Source organism: Corythoichthys intestinalis, chromosome 4 (assembly GCF_030265065.1).
Source record: "Corythoichthys intestinalis isolate RoL2023-P3 chromosome 4, ASM3026506v1, whole genome shotgun sequence".
NCBI lineage: Eukaryota > Metazoa > Chordata > Actinopteri > Syngnathiformes > Syngnathidae > Corythoichthys > Corythoichthys intestinalis.
In genome coordinates this window covers 53,271,641-53,287,640 of record NC_080398.1, presented here as the reverse complement: position 1 = coordinate 53,287,640, position 16,000 = coordinate 53,271,641, and the positions used below count along the sequence as shown (strand labels likewise).

The 16,000-nt window shown below is 38.5% G+C and overlaps 1 long non-coding RNA gene across 3 annotated transcripts; it reads right to left on the bottom strand.

The window, feature by feature from the left end:
- Window positions 1–6,226: 6,226 nt before the first annotated feature.
- On the bottom strand, window positions 6,227–14,139 carry LOC130915011 (uncharacterized). 3 transcript variants are annotated; one of them, XR_009063042.1, is made up of 4 exons: window positions 14,014–14,139; window positions 11,781–11,980; window positions 11,611–11,705; window positions 6,227–8,092 (listed from the first exon to the last, which is right to left on the bottom strand). It is a non-coding gene; the product is annotated as an uncharacterized LOC130915011 (long non-coding RNA). The 3 variants fall into 3 exon arrangements; XR_009063043.1 differs by having other exon boundaries at window positions 6,227–6,391; XR_009063041.1 differs by lacking the exon at window positions 6,227–8,092 and adding an exon at window positions 8,385–9,097.
- Window positions 14,140–16,000: the final 1,861 nt, after the last annotated feature.

Here is a 16,000-nt window from a genome sequence, read left to right as displayed (position 1 = left end):
TAACTATTCTCGAAACTCGCTAAGTAAAATGCCACAATGTGCTGCTTTTGGATGCAATTTCCAGTCAAATGGCAACAAGAGGAGTGATGTGAGTATCCACAAATTTCCTGTTGGCAAGAAGAGGAGAAAGGTTTGATACCTGTAGAAGGACACAACTTCCCAAAGACGCAAGGCTTTGTTCTTGTCATTTTTTTCCGACCGCGCTTAGTGGCTTTTAGTCGACGACAACTTATGAAAGAGCTCACCAGAGCAGCTGGATATAGGCGAAGACAAAAAGCAAATACTGTTCCGACTATTTGCCCTCACAAGGAACCTCAACGCCCTCGGATAGTGAGTGAAATGCGCGCAACAAAAGCGCCAAAGACAAGAGACTCTTGCCACTCTCTTAAGAAGAATGGAGTAACTGTTATCCATTGAACTAATGGCACACGTGTGTATAAATGTTATTTTGAATTAGGGATATTTCAAATATAAAAAGGCCAAAAAATTTTCAAACGTGGAAAACAGAAACTTCCATAAAATGATAATGTTGTAATTGTTTGCATTTCCTATTTTCTCTGTATGACTGACACGCTTTTTAAACATCTCATTGAATACAATCAATAACATTCAGAAGTTTATTTTCAAATAAGTTTTGAATGACAAATTAGGCTTTAGCGCAAATATAATTGATCAAATAGAAAGTCTTGTTGACTGATTACATTCATCATTTGCTCCCACGCACATGGCATCCGACTTGTGATAACAAATATGAACAATTGTGAACTTCTCCACCATTCCAGAGTTAATGACAGAATCTACAAATATAATTAATGCTGCAAGAAAACACAGCCAGAGATAGCGGAGAGCAGCTGTCATGTGCTATTGTTTTGCTGCACATGTCCTCCAACTGAACTTCACCAGCCAACACATTAATTGGTTTCACAGAATCGGGTGTGAGGAGGAGCCATGACCTTGATCTTTCTCCCGGATAAATGATTTTTTCCCCCCAACCTGCTATACATGCAAATATATGGTGTGTGTGAAACTCTGCGAGGGAAGTAAATAGATACAGATTGTCTCATTTTCTTGTGTGTTTAGTGGCTGATTAGCTGCCTAATTAAATAGAATGCTCCCAAGTTCACAAGCAAACAGAGGATACGTTGACCCCACGACTTCTAAGGTACCCTGGGGATCATCTGAACAAAGAGAATAAATGTGCATAGTCTGACAGAAAACATACAGTCAGATACTTTGAACAAACAAGTGTCATTAGACCTTTATCACAAGGCCAATGTCCTGAATTCACCTTGCGTGTTGAATATTAATAAAGCAACGCATGGGGAGTGAGGCAAAATTACACATGGACCATCATTTTGTGGAAACAGAATCCGTACTGCCTGTCTGCATGTGCATAAATCAGGCGAGTAAACTACAAAACACGGGTTATCTCAAAGTAAAATTTACGCATTTGCTTTTTAATTCATTTAATTGCTTTTTCCGTCAGTAATATTTATCGTCACCCTCTTAAATCATTCATGCAAAAATCATGACTATATACACTCACCGGCCACTTTAATTGGTACACCTGTCCAACTGCTCGTTAACACTTAATTTCTAATCAGCCAATCACATGGCGGCAACTCAGTGCATTTGGGTGTGTAGACATGGTTTAAAACAATCTCCTGCAGTTCAAACCGAGCATCAGTATGGGGAAAAAAGGTGATTTGAGTGACTTTGAACGTGGCATGGTTGCTGGTGCCAGAAGGGCTGGTCTGAGTATTTCAGAAACTACCGATCTACTGGGATTTTTACGCACAACCATCTCTAGGGTTTACAGAGAATGGTCCGAAAAAGAAAAAATATCCAGTGAGCGGCAGTTCTCTGGGCAGAAATGCCTTGTTGATGCCAGAGGTCAGAGGAGAATGGCCAGACTGGTTTGAGCTGATAGAAAGGCAACAGTTGCCACGTTTACATGGAGCCAAATATTCCAATTACAATCGGAATATTTGTTCAAACCGAATAAATGTGTTCCATATAAACACCTCATTCGGAATGAACAGGCCCAAACCGAATGGAATTTCATTCCGATTCACAGGGGTGGAATATTCCTTTTCCCAAACCGATTAGAAGTAAAATTATGAATGGTAGCTGGTTGCGTTCTTTCTGCACATGCTCTGTACTGACGTGGTGACATCACTTGGTGACGTAAGTAACGTCACTTGCAACATGGCTTCCAAGCACACGCACAGCGCACCCACACAACTTTTTAAATGAACGGCGTATCATTCTGAAGTTTTGTTTCCACTCGAAAAGTTAAAACAGCAGCTGATCTGACGATCGATCTCCATGTTTTGCAACGTGACGCTTTGTTTTGATCAATCTGCGCATGTCAGACGGCAGTTGTCAAACGTCCTTTCGGAATAAAGGCAGACAAATGTAAACGCTGGATCGGAATAGATGAAGTGACATGTAAACAGCTGATGTGAAATTTCCATTCGGAATGATTTGAATCGGTATGAATAAAAGTCAGCATGTAAACGTGGCTAGTGACTCAAATAACCACATGTTACAACCAAAGTAGGCAGAAGAGCATCTCTGAATGCACAGTACATCAAACTTTGAGGCAGATGGGCTACAGCAGCAGAAGACCACGCCTGGTGCCACTCCTTTCAGCTAAGAACAGGAAACTGAGGCTACAATTTGCACAAGCTCATCGAAATTGGACAATAGAAGATTGGAAAAACGTTGCCTGGTCTGATGAATCTCGATTTCTGCACGACATTCGGATGGCAAAGTCAGAATTTGGCGTCAACAACATGAAAGCAGGGATCCATCCTGCCTTGTATCAACGGTTCAGGCTGGTGGTGGTGGTGTAATGGTGTGGGGAATATTTTCTTGGCACTCTTTGGGCCCCTTGGTACCAATTGAGCATTGTTGGAACGCCACAGCCTACCTGAGTATTGTTGCTGACCATGTCCCTCCCTTTATGACCACAGTGTACCCAACTTCTGATGGCTACTTTCAGCAGGATAATGCGCCATGTCATAAAGCTGGAATCCTCTCAGACTGGTTTCTTGAACATGACAATGAGTTCACTGTACTCAAATGGCCTCCACAGTCCCCAGATCTCAATCCAATAGAGCATCTTTGGGATGTGGTGGAACGGGAGCTTCTCATCATGGATGTGCAGCCGACAAATCTGCACCAACTGTGTGATGCCATCATGTCAATATGGACCAAACTCTCTGAGGAATGCTTCCAGCACCTTGTTGAATCTATGCCACCAAGAATTGAGGCAGTTCTGAAGGCAAAAGGGGGTCCAACTCGTTACTAGCATGGTGTACCTAATAAAGTGGCTGGTGAGTGTATATATATACTATGATTTTTTTTTTTTTTTCAACCTTCCAGGGCACTCATTTAACTCATTGGCTGTCATGAGAATGTTTCTTCATTTGCCCCTCCCAGTCAAAATGGATTGGACATCAAGCGCCTCAATGGCACTGAAAGATGAGCATTCACAGCCAGTCGCCGTCAGTGGCATGCGATGAGTTAAATTTTTTGGAGGGTAGAATGTATTTCTGTGGTTATTCTTCTTAGTTTCATTAACTAAGCTTTTATGAACATTTTATTGATATTAGGGCTGTCAAACGATTACAATTTTTAATCGAGTTAATTACAGCTTAAAAATTAATCGTAATTAATCGCAATTAATCGCAATTCAAACCATCTATAAATTATGCCATATTTTTCTGTAAATTATTGTTGGAATGGAAAGATAAGACACAAGATGGATATATATACATTCAACATACAGTACATAAGGACTGTATTTGTTTGTTATAACAATAAATCAACAAGGTGGCATTAACATTATTAACATTCTGTTAAAGCGATCCATAGATAGAAAGACTTGTAGTTCTTAAACGAAAAATGTTAGAACAAGTTATAGAAATTTTATATTAAAACCCCTCTTAATGTTTTCGTTTTAATAAAATTTGTAAAATTTTCAATCAAAAAATAAACTAGTAGCCCGCCATTGTTGATGTCAATAATTACTTACACAATGCTCATGGGTGCTGAAACCTATAAAATCAGTTGCACCCAAGCGCCAGCAGAGGGCGGCAAAACTCCATAAAACACAACAAGTGAGCGTTGCACTACACTGTCATTTAAATCTGTCTGAGCGGGTCATCTGCGTTAATTGTGTCAAATATTTTAACGTGATTAATTTAAAAAATTAATTAACGCCCGTTAACGCGATAATTTTGACAGCCCTAATTGATTTATAAATGTATTTATAATTGTATTTAAAAAATAATACGAACAGTTTTTTTGTTTAGCTCTTTATGACCAAAAATAGTCACTTGCCCTGCACGTTTCCGAGGTACTTCTGCTTTACTTCCTTATGTCTGCAAGCAACTTCTGTTTTAGAATTTCTCCATCCAAAACAACAGTAAAGCTAAAGTAACATTACTCATCAAAATCCCATAAAAAAGACAATTTGGAAATACCACATGCATCTGCCATCATCGTGACACGGGAGGACAACATGTTTATGAAGGCAGATGTGGAACTCTTCAGCTCGTGCTACCACGAAGACCGGGTGTTTTTGCACCCATGTTGCCGCAGTGTTATGGACGGTATGTTCTTCCTATCCCTCCATTTTCATGTGTCCGGTGCTCCAAAAATACTTAAGCTAAAATCTTGCGCATGAAACGACTTGTTGCCTTTGATATTGTTATCTCGATGGTGATTGTAATTATGATGATCTTTAATATTATTCACTACAACTACTGTATCTGCTGCTAGCCTGTTGCTAATCAGTACGTGTAGATGGCACAATTATGTCAACGCAAAATGCAAGTGTTACAAGTTTTTAGTTCGTTTGTTTACAGGTGGAAAATGCTGATAGGCAAGGGAAGATTAGTTGATGTGCCTCACAACAATTTACTGTTCGTTGATGGACGTATATCGAGACTACGTCATTCTACCCGGGGATGGCCGAGAGGCTGGGGCTGCAGGCGGTGGCTCGCCTTGCGGCGGACCGTCAGCTCGATCCTGAGATCCAACTACGAGTTTTTTAACTGCAGCAACTTTATTGGAGCTGAAATTACCGAGGAGAGCGGGAGATAGCCCGTCTGGATGCCGCCAACGGTCTCCGTAATGTTGGGAGCTCTGCTGTCTGCTAACACATTCCTAGTATGCTCAACCTTAGTTAATATTTTATTAATACTTTATAAACGTTTATATATTGACCTGTTTTGCACATGTTCCAGTTGTTTTAAATAGAAGAAGAAATGGAATCATGTTGTCCTAATGTTTAATTGCGATCGATATCTGCAATAAAAAAGAATGACATACTATTTTTGTTTATGTGTACATACCTTGTAGTATTTCCTTGTGACAACAAAATGTGTGTCAGCCCTTCTGCATTGGGCAAATGTAATATAAAAAGTAATTTTGGTCAGTGGCCGGCGTATCAATCCACACCTCATGTCAACACAGGCTGACAGGTTGTTATAATTTTGTTCATGAATGATCAACGAAGTGATATGTATAATCATACAATCTTATCTACGTCGTGCTGAATCCATTTTGGAGATTCCGTGGGTTCCTCTGGCTTCATTTAGTTGTTTTAACTTTGTCAACGCACTGCCTACTTCAACCGCAATTCATGTTGTTCTTTCTAAACCGGAAGTTCGGAGCAGACTTTTTCCAAGATGGCGCCGCCCATATTTTGCTCAAGAGACTTGTCTATAGAATGTATAATAAAGTGTAGAACATGAAAAGTAACATCAGTTACTTTGCTGAGTAACTAATTACTCTTGCAATGAGGTAACTGAGTTACGAACTCAATTACTTTTTGGGAGAAGTAATTTGTAACTATAATTATTTGGGTTTTTTTTAAAGTAAGATTAACAACACCGCCTCCACAAAACTCTGCAGTCAGACAGGTAGAAGTATTTGTGCAATCCATGAAAAAGTTTGGTGGGAAATTAACCACAATAAACAGTATTTTCAGCAAAGTTCCTTGAAGCCAAAGTCTGCAAGTCAAGAAGGCGGGGCCTGCTAAGTGTGCCAACGAGTGCACCAAAAATGATTGATTTTTGGTCTTTTTTGTCTTTGACTAATTGTTAATTCTCAGATGTAGTGGTTTCTTGCATTAAAAAAATATAGGCACAAGGTTTTTTGATAATAATTTTACTTGGAAGATAACAGTACAAAGTAAAATACAGTACTGTAGTTCAGTGATATTCTGTACCGTCATTCATTCATTTTCCCAGCTGCTTATCCTCACGAGGGTCACGGGTGTGCTGGAGCAAATCGCAGGCGGGGTACACCCTGAATTGGTAGCAAGCCAATCGCTGGGCACAAGGAGGCGAACAACCATTCGAGCACACACTCAAACCTATGGACAATTTAGTGTGTTGGATCAGCCTACCATACATGTTTTTGGGATGCTATAGACCCTACTCACCTACGTCATGACGTGTCGCTGTATCCGGCCGCCATATTGTCAATCATTTTTTAGCCCTATTCTCAATGGTTTCAATTAGTCGTGCAATTTATAGAGCAATTCATGGAAGCCCCGGTGTTATCTGACGCTGTAAACTCATTGGATGCGTTGCATAAAAGGCGTTATGTGGAAAAGTTTCAGTTTATCCATTCGCCAGATCCCTATTTGATGCCTAAATAGATGTTTTTCGACCCGCTGTCTCTGCCGTCTCTGCCTGACATCTGCTACCCTGATATTTACAACTATCATGTCCACACAAAATCAGCCTATTCTCACGAAAGTTTGAAAAACTTTAAGAGCTTTGAGGCTTATACTTCGTTGCTGGTTGGGGGAAACAGGTCCTCGTCCACGAAAATTCGGCAGGAATCTATCTTGTGCTCGGGAAGGTGAGTTAAGAAATTTTCAATTCAAAATCTTTTGTTCTTGCTAACATCCACTGTCAAGTCTAATGCATTCATGTCATTTGTCAATGGAGCTAGGGCTTTTAATGTTTATATGGTTTAGCGATAGCACTCTCACTACATACATATATAATATGTAATAAATATGAAGTGGGATAGCACTACTCCAGATTGTCCCTAGTTGAATTTATTTTTTGGCTTTTGACCTCAATAGTGAAAATGTAAATTAATTGTATGACAACTGTCTTATTATCCCCTTATAATTGTATATTTTCAGGTAGTTCATTCACAACGTCTGAGTGTATGTTGTCGGCGATTAGCCTAGCAATGATCTTAATTGTGGTTGTCAGCCCAAAACCCTCTAAATATATATTAAATGCATCTTACCAGATATAAAATGACTACTACATAATCTGTGGTAATCATTTGGATCCCAGTTTTCTCGTCGAATTGCAGCAGCCCATCTCGCTCTCCTCTCCGGGTCTCTCGGAATCCGGTGAAACTTCAAGTCTCTCCGTCTATCTTCTCTGTTATTGCAACCGACCGCCACACACGCCTTCACCATTTTGATTATTAATGTTAACGAGCAGAAAAACACGCCATAATAGGAGGAATTTACGTAGCGGTAATGCATCAACAGTGACGAGTTGATGGACAATATGGCGCGGGGGCGTGGTTGTAACATCATGTGAGTAGGGTCTATAGGCAAGACATGGCAAGGAAAATTTATTTGTATAGCATAATTCAACACAAGGCAATTCAAAGTGCTTTGCATCACATGAAGATCCAAAAACAGATAAAATGATTTGTAAAAACCACATTAAATCAAAAAGAAAGTAAAAAACAGAGACCATTGAAAAAAGAAATACAATTATACATGAATATCAAACTAAATCATCAGGAGGATTACAAAATAATTGAAGTTGGAAATAGAAATAAAACAAAAAAATGAATAAAAAGCAAATAACCTAAAATTTGAAATAAATAGACAGTTATGAATAACCTGTGGTAAACATTAGCGTTTTTAGCCCTGATTTAAAAGAGTTGATGGTTTGACCACACCTTCAGACCTTCAGGTAACTTGTTCCAGAGGTAAAACTACACTATAAAAAGTTAAAGGTGTGCATAGCTGTCCACTGTAGTGGCCACTGTCAAAATACCCTTATCTTATAATATGAATAATATAAAAAATCTAAAAAATAATGTCAAATATATATGTATATAAGAGAGAGAGAGAGAGAGAGAGAGAGAGAGAGAGAGCGAGAGAGAGATATTAGTAAATATATTTTTCAATCAACAATGTATTTTTTTTGTGTGTGTGTTACCTGATAAATCTAAAAAAAGGCAATTACATCATGTTACAGAAAAAAAAAAAAAAAATTGGTCCTGGCTTGTAATCATGTAATCATTCTATTTCTGTTGCTTGCAAACTAAATGAAAAAGCGCCGATAAAAAGGTAAAATTTTGCTTTTGCTAAAATTAGAGGCTATATTCAAAATTTTATGTCCTAGTTATGCATAAAATATTTATGTAAAATCAAATGTCATTTTTTTGTTTCAGGTCAAACTAAGTCTATAAAATAAGGTGGAAAGTACAACAGTAAAGAAAAGTGGAAAATAGAATTTCAAAGTCGTGACCACAAACCAAAACATTTTAATAGACAAAAGTGTTTTTATATTGTCAACGCGACGAAACAAACTCGAAATACCACTTAGAACCTGGGGGGGAAAATGTGTTACATAGTGTTATTTTAAGAAGTTATGTCAGACAATAACAGTAGTTGTGTATCCTGCATTTTAAAATACACTATATTGAGTTATCTTTTTGATATCAGCCACTAAAGGCAGAATATAATCAACAATTGAATAAAGTAACAATATTACCATCCACCACTAAGAACAAATTTGTACTGTATTCAGCTGACTACAGTCGCAAGTTTGTATTAATGGCATGCAGGACAATCAGATGCAGCAGTTTCCTTTTTTAGTTTCCAAGGAAACAGCGTAAAGTGAGCGTGACTGGCTTATGCCAAATTTTATACTGTAATATGCTCCACAAATTCTGCTTAGAAACAAGTGGCCATGCAGATGTGCCACATAACCCAGACAAAAACAACAACAGCTCTGTCCATCTGTATATCTATGTTGCTTTCCTGCAAGCAAGCTAAAATACAGTATAGTGTTGTCCATCTCCTCTCCTGAGTGAAAGAGAGAGAACTTGAATGTCACAAAAACTCAACAAACAGTGAGAGAGGCTTCTGTAGTGTTACTGGAACCTAAAACATGTACAAAGTATGTATGAAAAAAACACCTCTGTATGACAAATGAATGTTTTCCCAAAGTGGGCGCTTCCTAACTGTGTGTGCAGCCAGGAACACATTGAAAATGAGTTCACTATTTTTCTCCAACATTTTGAACTTCAAGAATATGAATAGGTAATTATGTGTTTTGGGCACCTCATCTTACAATCACTGAATTTAGGGAAGACCTTAGTATTTTGTATGCTGCAATATCTGAAGAAAAACAAGACATCACAGTCTACATAAGTATGGACGAGTTCAAGAGTATTTGGAAAATGCATAGTCGTTAGCAGAGGTACAGTGGTATGAAAAAGTATCTGAACCTTTTGGAATTTCTTACATTTCTGCATAAAATCCCCATCAAATGTGATCTGATCTTTGTCAAAATCACACATATGAAAAAACAGTGTCTGCTTTAATTAAAACCGCCCAAACATTTATAGGTTTTCATGTTTTAATGAGGATAGTATGCAAACAATGACAGAAGGAGGAAAAATAAGTAAGTGAACCATCACATTTAATATTTTGTGCCCCCTCCCCCCCTTTGGCAGCAATAACTTTAAACAGATGCTTCCTGTAGCTGCAGATTAGTCTGGCGCATCAATCAGGACTCATCTTGGCCCATTATTCGCTACAAAACTGCTGTGGTTCAGTCAGATTCCTAGGATGTCTGGCATGAATCGTTGTCTTTAGGTCATGCCACAGCATCTCAAAGGGGTTCAAGTCTGGACTTTGACTTGGCCACTCATTTCTGCATAAAATAACCATCAAATGTGAACTGATCTTTGTCAAAATCACACAGATGTAAAAACAGTGTCTGCTTTCACTAAAACCACCCAAACATTTATAGGTTTTAATATTTTAATGAGGATAGTATGGAAACAATGACAAAAGGGGGAAAATAAGTAAGTGAACCCTATGCCTAAAGAGACTTGAAGAGCAATTGAAACAAATTTTTACAAACAATTTAAGTCAGGTGTGGGCCCAATCACTGATGAGCCACTGCTGTCTAAAAAAAACATTGTTGCTCATTAACGTTCGCAAAAAGGCACTTGGACACTCCACAGAGGTTTTGGCAAAATATTTTGTGGAGTGATGAAACCAAAGTTGAATTGTTTGGGAGTAATACACAGCGTCATGTGTGGAAGAAAAATGTAACAGCTCACCAACATCAACGCCTCATCCCGACTGTGAAGCATGGTGGCGGGAGCATCATGATTTGGGGCTGTTTTGCCTTGCAATCATTAAGAATGAATGAATTCAAACGTTTATCAGGTTGTTTTGCAGGAAAACCTGAGGCCATCCGTTTGACAGTTGAAGCTAAAAAGAGGATGGATGCTGCAACAAGACAATGATCCAAAACACTGAAATAAATTAACTTCAGAATGGTTTCAGAAGAACAAAATGCATGTTCTGGAGTGGCCAAGTCAACGTCCAGACTTGAACCCCATTGAGATGCTGTGGCATGACCTAAAGCCAGTGTTTCATGCCAGACATCCCAGGAATCTGACTGAAATAAAGCAGTTTTGTAGAGAAGAATGGACCAAGATTAGTCTTGATCGATATGCCACACTGATCTGCAGCTACAGGAAGCATCTGTTTAAAGTTATTGCTGCCAAAGGGGGGGGGGGCGCACAAAATATTTATGAAAACCTATAAATGTTTGGGTGGTTTTAACTAAAGCACAATGTTATTTCATCTGTGTGATTTTGACAAAGATCAGATTACAGTTGATGGTGATTTTATGCAGAAATATTTAAGAAATTCCAAAAGGCTCAGATAGTTTTTCTTACCAATGTAGGTAGAGTAGCCCAAAATTGTACTCAAGTAAGAGTAGCATTACTGAAAAAATAATATTACTAAAGTAAAAGTAGTAATCCAAAAAATGTACTCAATTACAAGTAAAAAAAGATCTGGTAAAACTACTGTAAGAAGTACATTTTTCCTCTAACACGCATTAACATCACAATGCTTGTGTTGCTTAGAAATGACCTTATCCCATTGACATCCGTGTTGTGTAAAGCCGAATAGTTCAAGGGTCAGCCAGGAAATATTCAAATACAATGTGTACAAGTGCAAGAGAAATAGACAAATGCTTACTACTTGATTAAGGTCAGTCTAACAATACCACTATCTTACTAAAACAACATTAGATAGAAGATAAAAGCCAATCTGGCGATATCCCACTTTCGTTTGCTGTGACCTATTTTGCTCGTATCACCTATTGTTTGATCCATGCAGATTCTTTGTGTTAGCAGCACACAGTTGAGCAGAACAAACATTACCACTCAGTGCTCTAGGGACACTTGCAAAATGCACTTAAAAGATGAAATAACAAAGAGGTGCTGATTTTTTGCTCCTGTGTCGAGAGTAGGAGAAGGAAGAATATGAGTCTAAAAATGAGCTCTTACCTATATAATGAATACCTTTTGACATACTATAGCTTTTTATTGGATCCCATCACGCTGTTGTTGTTGCTTGTGATTACAGATTTCTGTTTAGGACGCTAAAAAAAAAAAAAATCTTAAATTAGATGAATGCACACGGAGCTAAGAAGAAAATGTAAACATGGCCGAGTTACCATTTCTTGAATTGTAACTTGAGATAAACCGAAAGCTGATCTAAATGAGGACACAGTACATCCAATGCAGCAACCTGTGACAGCAATGTGCCGACTTGTGCACCGCAGTGACAATGAAGACGGTGTTTGAATAATGCTGCTCATCAGTTAGGGAACAGAGCTTCTTTTTGAGAGTGCACGTCTCCGGTCACTTTGCAGAGCTACAATGAAAAAACAAGGTTGTCATCCATCACTACACTGGATAAAAAAGTAACAATAAAAGATATGTTTCTGTTTTCATCTTGAGTATGATTTTATCTTCTCAGCATATAAGCCTCCACAAGTATAAAAGTTGTGCCAGTTCTCTGTTGGTGTACTTTACGCATTGCCAAATGAAGAACGATAAAAGAAAGACAAGAAACAAAAAGGACACTCGAGTTCCAGAAATTCAGAACACACACTCTCTCCAGTTACGATCTTACAAGAGAAACAAATTACTTTTCTTTTGTGTCACATCCAGACAGAATGTTCCGAGTGAGTTCCAGCTAAATCCTGGAAGTGAAAAAAGTTGGAAAGAATAATTTGGATAATGTGCATCTAAGTGTTCTTGTTTGGCATGACAGAGGAAAACTGAACTTGTGTCAGTTAAGTAAATGAAACCAGCCTTTTCAGGAAGAGAAGGGGGCGATAATGATTCTAAGAGCCCAAGACTGACAGAGGGAATAGAAAATCCTTCAGTACTGAAGTGTCTGGGATACGGGTTGATACTTCCCAATATTTTGGGGATATTTTTGGGTCACCTTTGAGTCGTGACACTCATTCTATCTCTCAACGTCAATGGCAGGCAATTACTTAATTTTGGGTCACTTCCTGGTTAATTTCAGGGTATCTACAGGTTAATGGAAGTAGATTTGTGTCCTTATTATTCCATTTTTTTTTAAGTTGCTTCAATCACAATATTTATTTTCAATTTTAAAAAAAGCTTCCCTTCAATTAAAAAAAATAAATCAAAGAAAGAAAATGTATAGTTGAGCATAGACTTCATAATATATTGACGGGACATGGGGCGCGGGGCCAATTAACTCATTCACTCCCAGCCATTTTCACCGGGGCAACCCCCTTCACTCCCGGCCATTTTTCTGGATTTTGACTGATTTTGCAAGGCCCACAGAAAATTCTGTTCTATAGCTATATAAACCTGGAACCCACCAAAGAAAGATTAGACTCTCTTCTTTCAGCAAGATAAAAAAAGTAAGTTCATATCTATCCATTCTTTAGAAATCAGCATTAGAAAATAGCTTAGTTTGAGCAATTTTCCCATTTCTGATGAAAAAAAAACAGAGAAATTGAGCTTTTTGTGAAAGCATACATTTCACACATAACTTTGACTTTAACACAACTATTTTTTGCTTTAGTTACATCCCAAACATCTGAGTAATGTTTTCCTTTTACAAAATAACATAAACAACAAGACAAATAGAGCTTTTGATAGCAAAGTAACAATTTATTTACACATAACTAGGGATGGGAATCGAAATCCGATTCCAATTCGGAACCGGTTCCGAGTGTTTCGAGGCCTCGACATCACAATGAAAAAGCCTTAACGATCCCTTTAACGCTTCCTAAAGACGCGTATTGCGTCGTGACGTGTCTTGTTGTCCAGACGCATCAAACTAGCATGGCGCCAAGAACCACCCGCTCCAAAGTTTGACTACACTTCACCAGGAAAGAGTGTGAAAATGAAAGGTTACGACGGGTAAGCACGAGCATTGCAGCCATAAACATAACAATTTGACAACACGTGGGTTCAAACGCTCGAAAGTGTGCCTTCACTTCACGAGGAAAAATTACAACAAAGCGACTTGCAGTCATTGCAAGGCGGAGATAACTGCATCGGGAGGGAATACGACTGCGCTCTCCTCACAGAGAGGCTAAGGCTTAGTCCTGGCTATACAGCTAGCTAAACTCACAAACGACGATGCAGAAGACGTTGGTATAATTTGCTGACTTTATTCAACCATCACTTGAAGAGTGAAACTAAGAATAGAAATGAAACAAATCAATTTCGTCCCCAATAACAAACAGGTTTGCATCAATGTAAATCAGCGATGATTAGCTGCTAATAACAGTAATAAGAAATGGTTAGCATTCGTTCGCTAGCATTAGCACATCGTTCAAACCACTACACAACTGGATTTAAGTGTCCGATCGCGAGTGGAAACACAACAACAACAACACAAAAGATGATACATACAGGCGTTGCCTCTGTAGATATTAACATTAACAAAGAACGTAGCCTCGTAGAAGTGTTTCCCTCTCTCACTAACTTGCTCACTCATATGGATGCGGCATTTCTCCTTTGAGTGTAAGCGCGCTCTTCTTCACGTGAGCACGCTCTCCTTCGCGTGAGGAAGCGCAAGGGCGCCCCCACTTGAGCGTGTAAGCGCCACAAAAACTAAAAGGCATGCAATTCAATGTAATGGTAAAATAATACATGTTGCCCCAAACTGCGGCCCGCGGCCCAAATACGGCCCGCCTCCACATTTGGTCCGGCCATTTTGAATTTTTTTTTTTCTCAATCGTGTTATTTATTTCCTGGCCTTTTCCTTGAAGAATTCAGAGAGGGTTATTTGGTTATTATCTATTTAATTAATAGTGTTTTTATTATTAATTATTATTATTATTAAGAATCCAGAAAGGGTTATTTGATTGTTGCTTTCTGAAAAACAATAACTTTTTACATTTATGCACTTCTGCAATCGTCACACTTTTTCTGTTACAAACTGACCCCGGCCCCTCATCAGAGAAGGGAAAAGTTATGTGGCCCTCACAGGAAAAAGTTTGGAGACTCCTGCTTTAACACATATTGCCAAAGGCAGAACAACAACCTATCTGCCAATATATACCAATATTTTTTTATTTCTATTAGATAAATGTTTCAGTAAAATGTTACACATTCTTGTGTATTTGCCACTTATTGCCACAGTTAACATTGAGGCTTTGGGCCTCTTTTGATCTCGTTGTGAGTTTGTAAGGTGACTTCTGATTAAACAAACTCAATGCCAATCAAAACGTTTGTTCTTCTTTTTCCCCAAATTAGAATCGATAAGAGAATCGATAAAGAATCGAATCGTTAAGCAATATCGATAATGGAATCGGAATCGTAAAAATCCTATCAATTCCCATCCCTAATGATGACACAGGTGGTGCTAGGAAATGGCGTACCGCACGCATGCTATTTTTAGACTGTGACGTTGCATCGTAAAGTGGAAGTAAAGCAGAAGTGGGACATTATAGACACGCCCTTGCATAGAAACCATGTTAATTCTGCTACTTTTCTCCGGTAATCTTTCAAAAACGAACATGCTGATCACACATTGCTTTTTTTGGAACTTATTCAAACGACTCTAGACATTACGACATATGAAGGATGTTTTCTTCATTCGTTTCCCGAAACCAAAACCTCGGAGGAAAAAATGTGAAGAATGAATCAACTTGCACGGACTTTTAACGCCAGCTCGGCAGTAAACATTTATGCAGTATACATTTTGTTGGGTTGGCCTTGTCTTTCAGAGGACAAAGAGGTAAGCCGTTTTGATATTTTTAACTTATTTTTTAGCGTGACGTTGTGATGTGCTGCTTCTGTCTGACAAAGAATGACCTGAAAAGAATTAAAATGTTATCTGACTGCCACTGTAATTTTTTCTGTTGTAAAAAAAAAAAAACTTTAGTACGGGGGAAGTGTAAATAAATTATAGAATTAAGATTTGTTTTAAATGAAAAAATGAAAAGTGTTCGTTGGCTGTCACTGAGTAGCATTTGTGATCACCCCCAAGAACGGTCAGACACGTAGGATACCCAGGGGATATAATATATAAGAAAGACAGGGCTGGTTGGAAAGGATAGCTTGTTGAAGCAGGAGAATGTCATTGTCAGTCGCGTAAGAAAAAGATGTCGATAAAAAAGCTACGGCTATGCTTCGGTCGGCTTGTTTTTTTTCCCGTCTTTTTCAGCCCTCGACATTCAAGCCATCTCTTTAACTGAACAGTTTTATGTTCTTCCACATCTTTGCCAGTGAATTTGGCACCAGGGACATAACTTTCGGAGCGAATTGGTAGGTTTAGCTCTGTAAACATTTCCTTCGGTCAGGATTTCCATTCATTTCCTATCTGCGACAAACGGTTGCGTGTCGCCCCTTAGCAACAGTAGCTAACATCATGAATATTAAGGAGAGGAAGTGA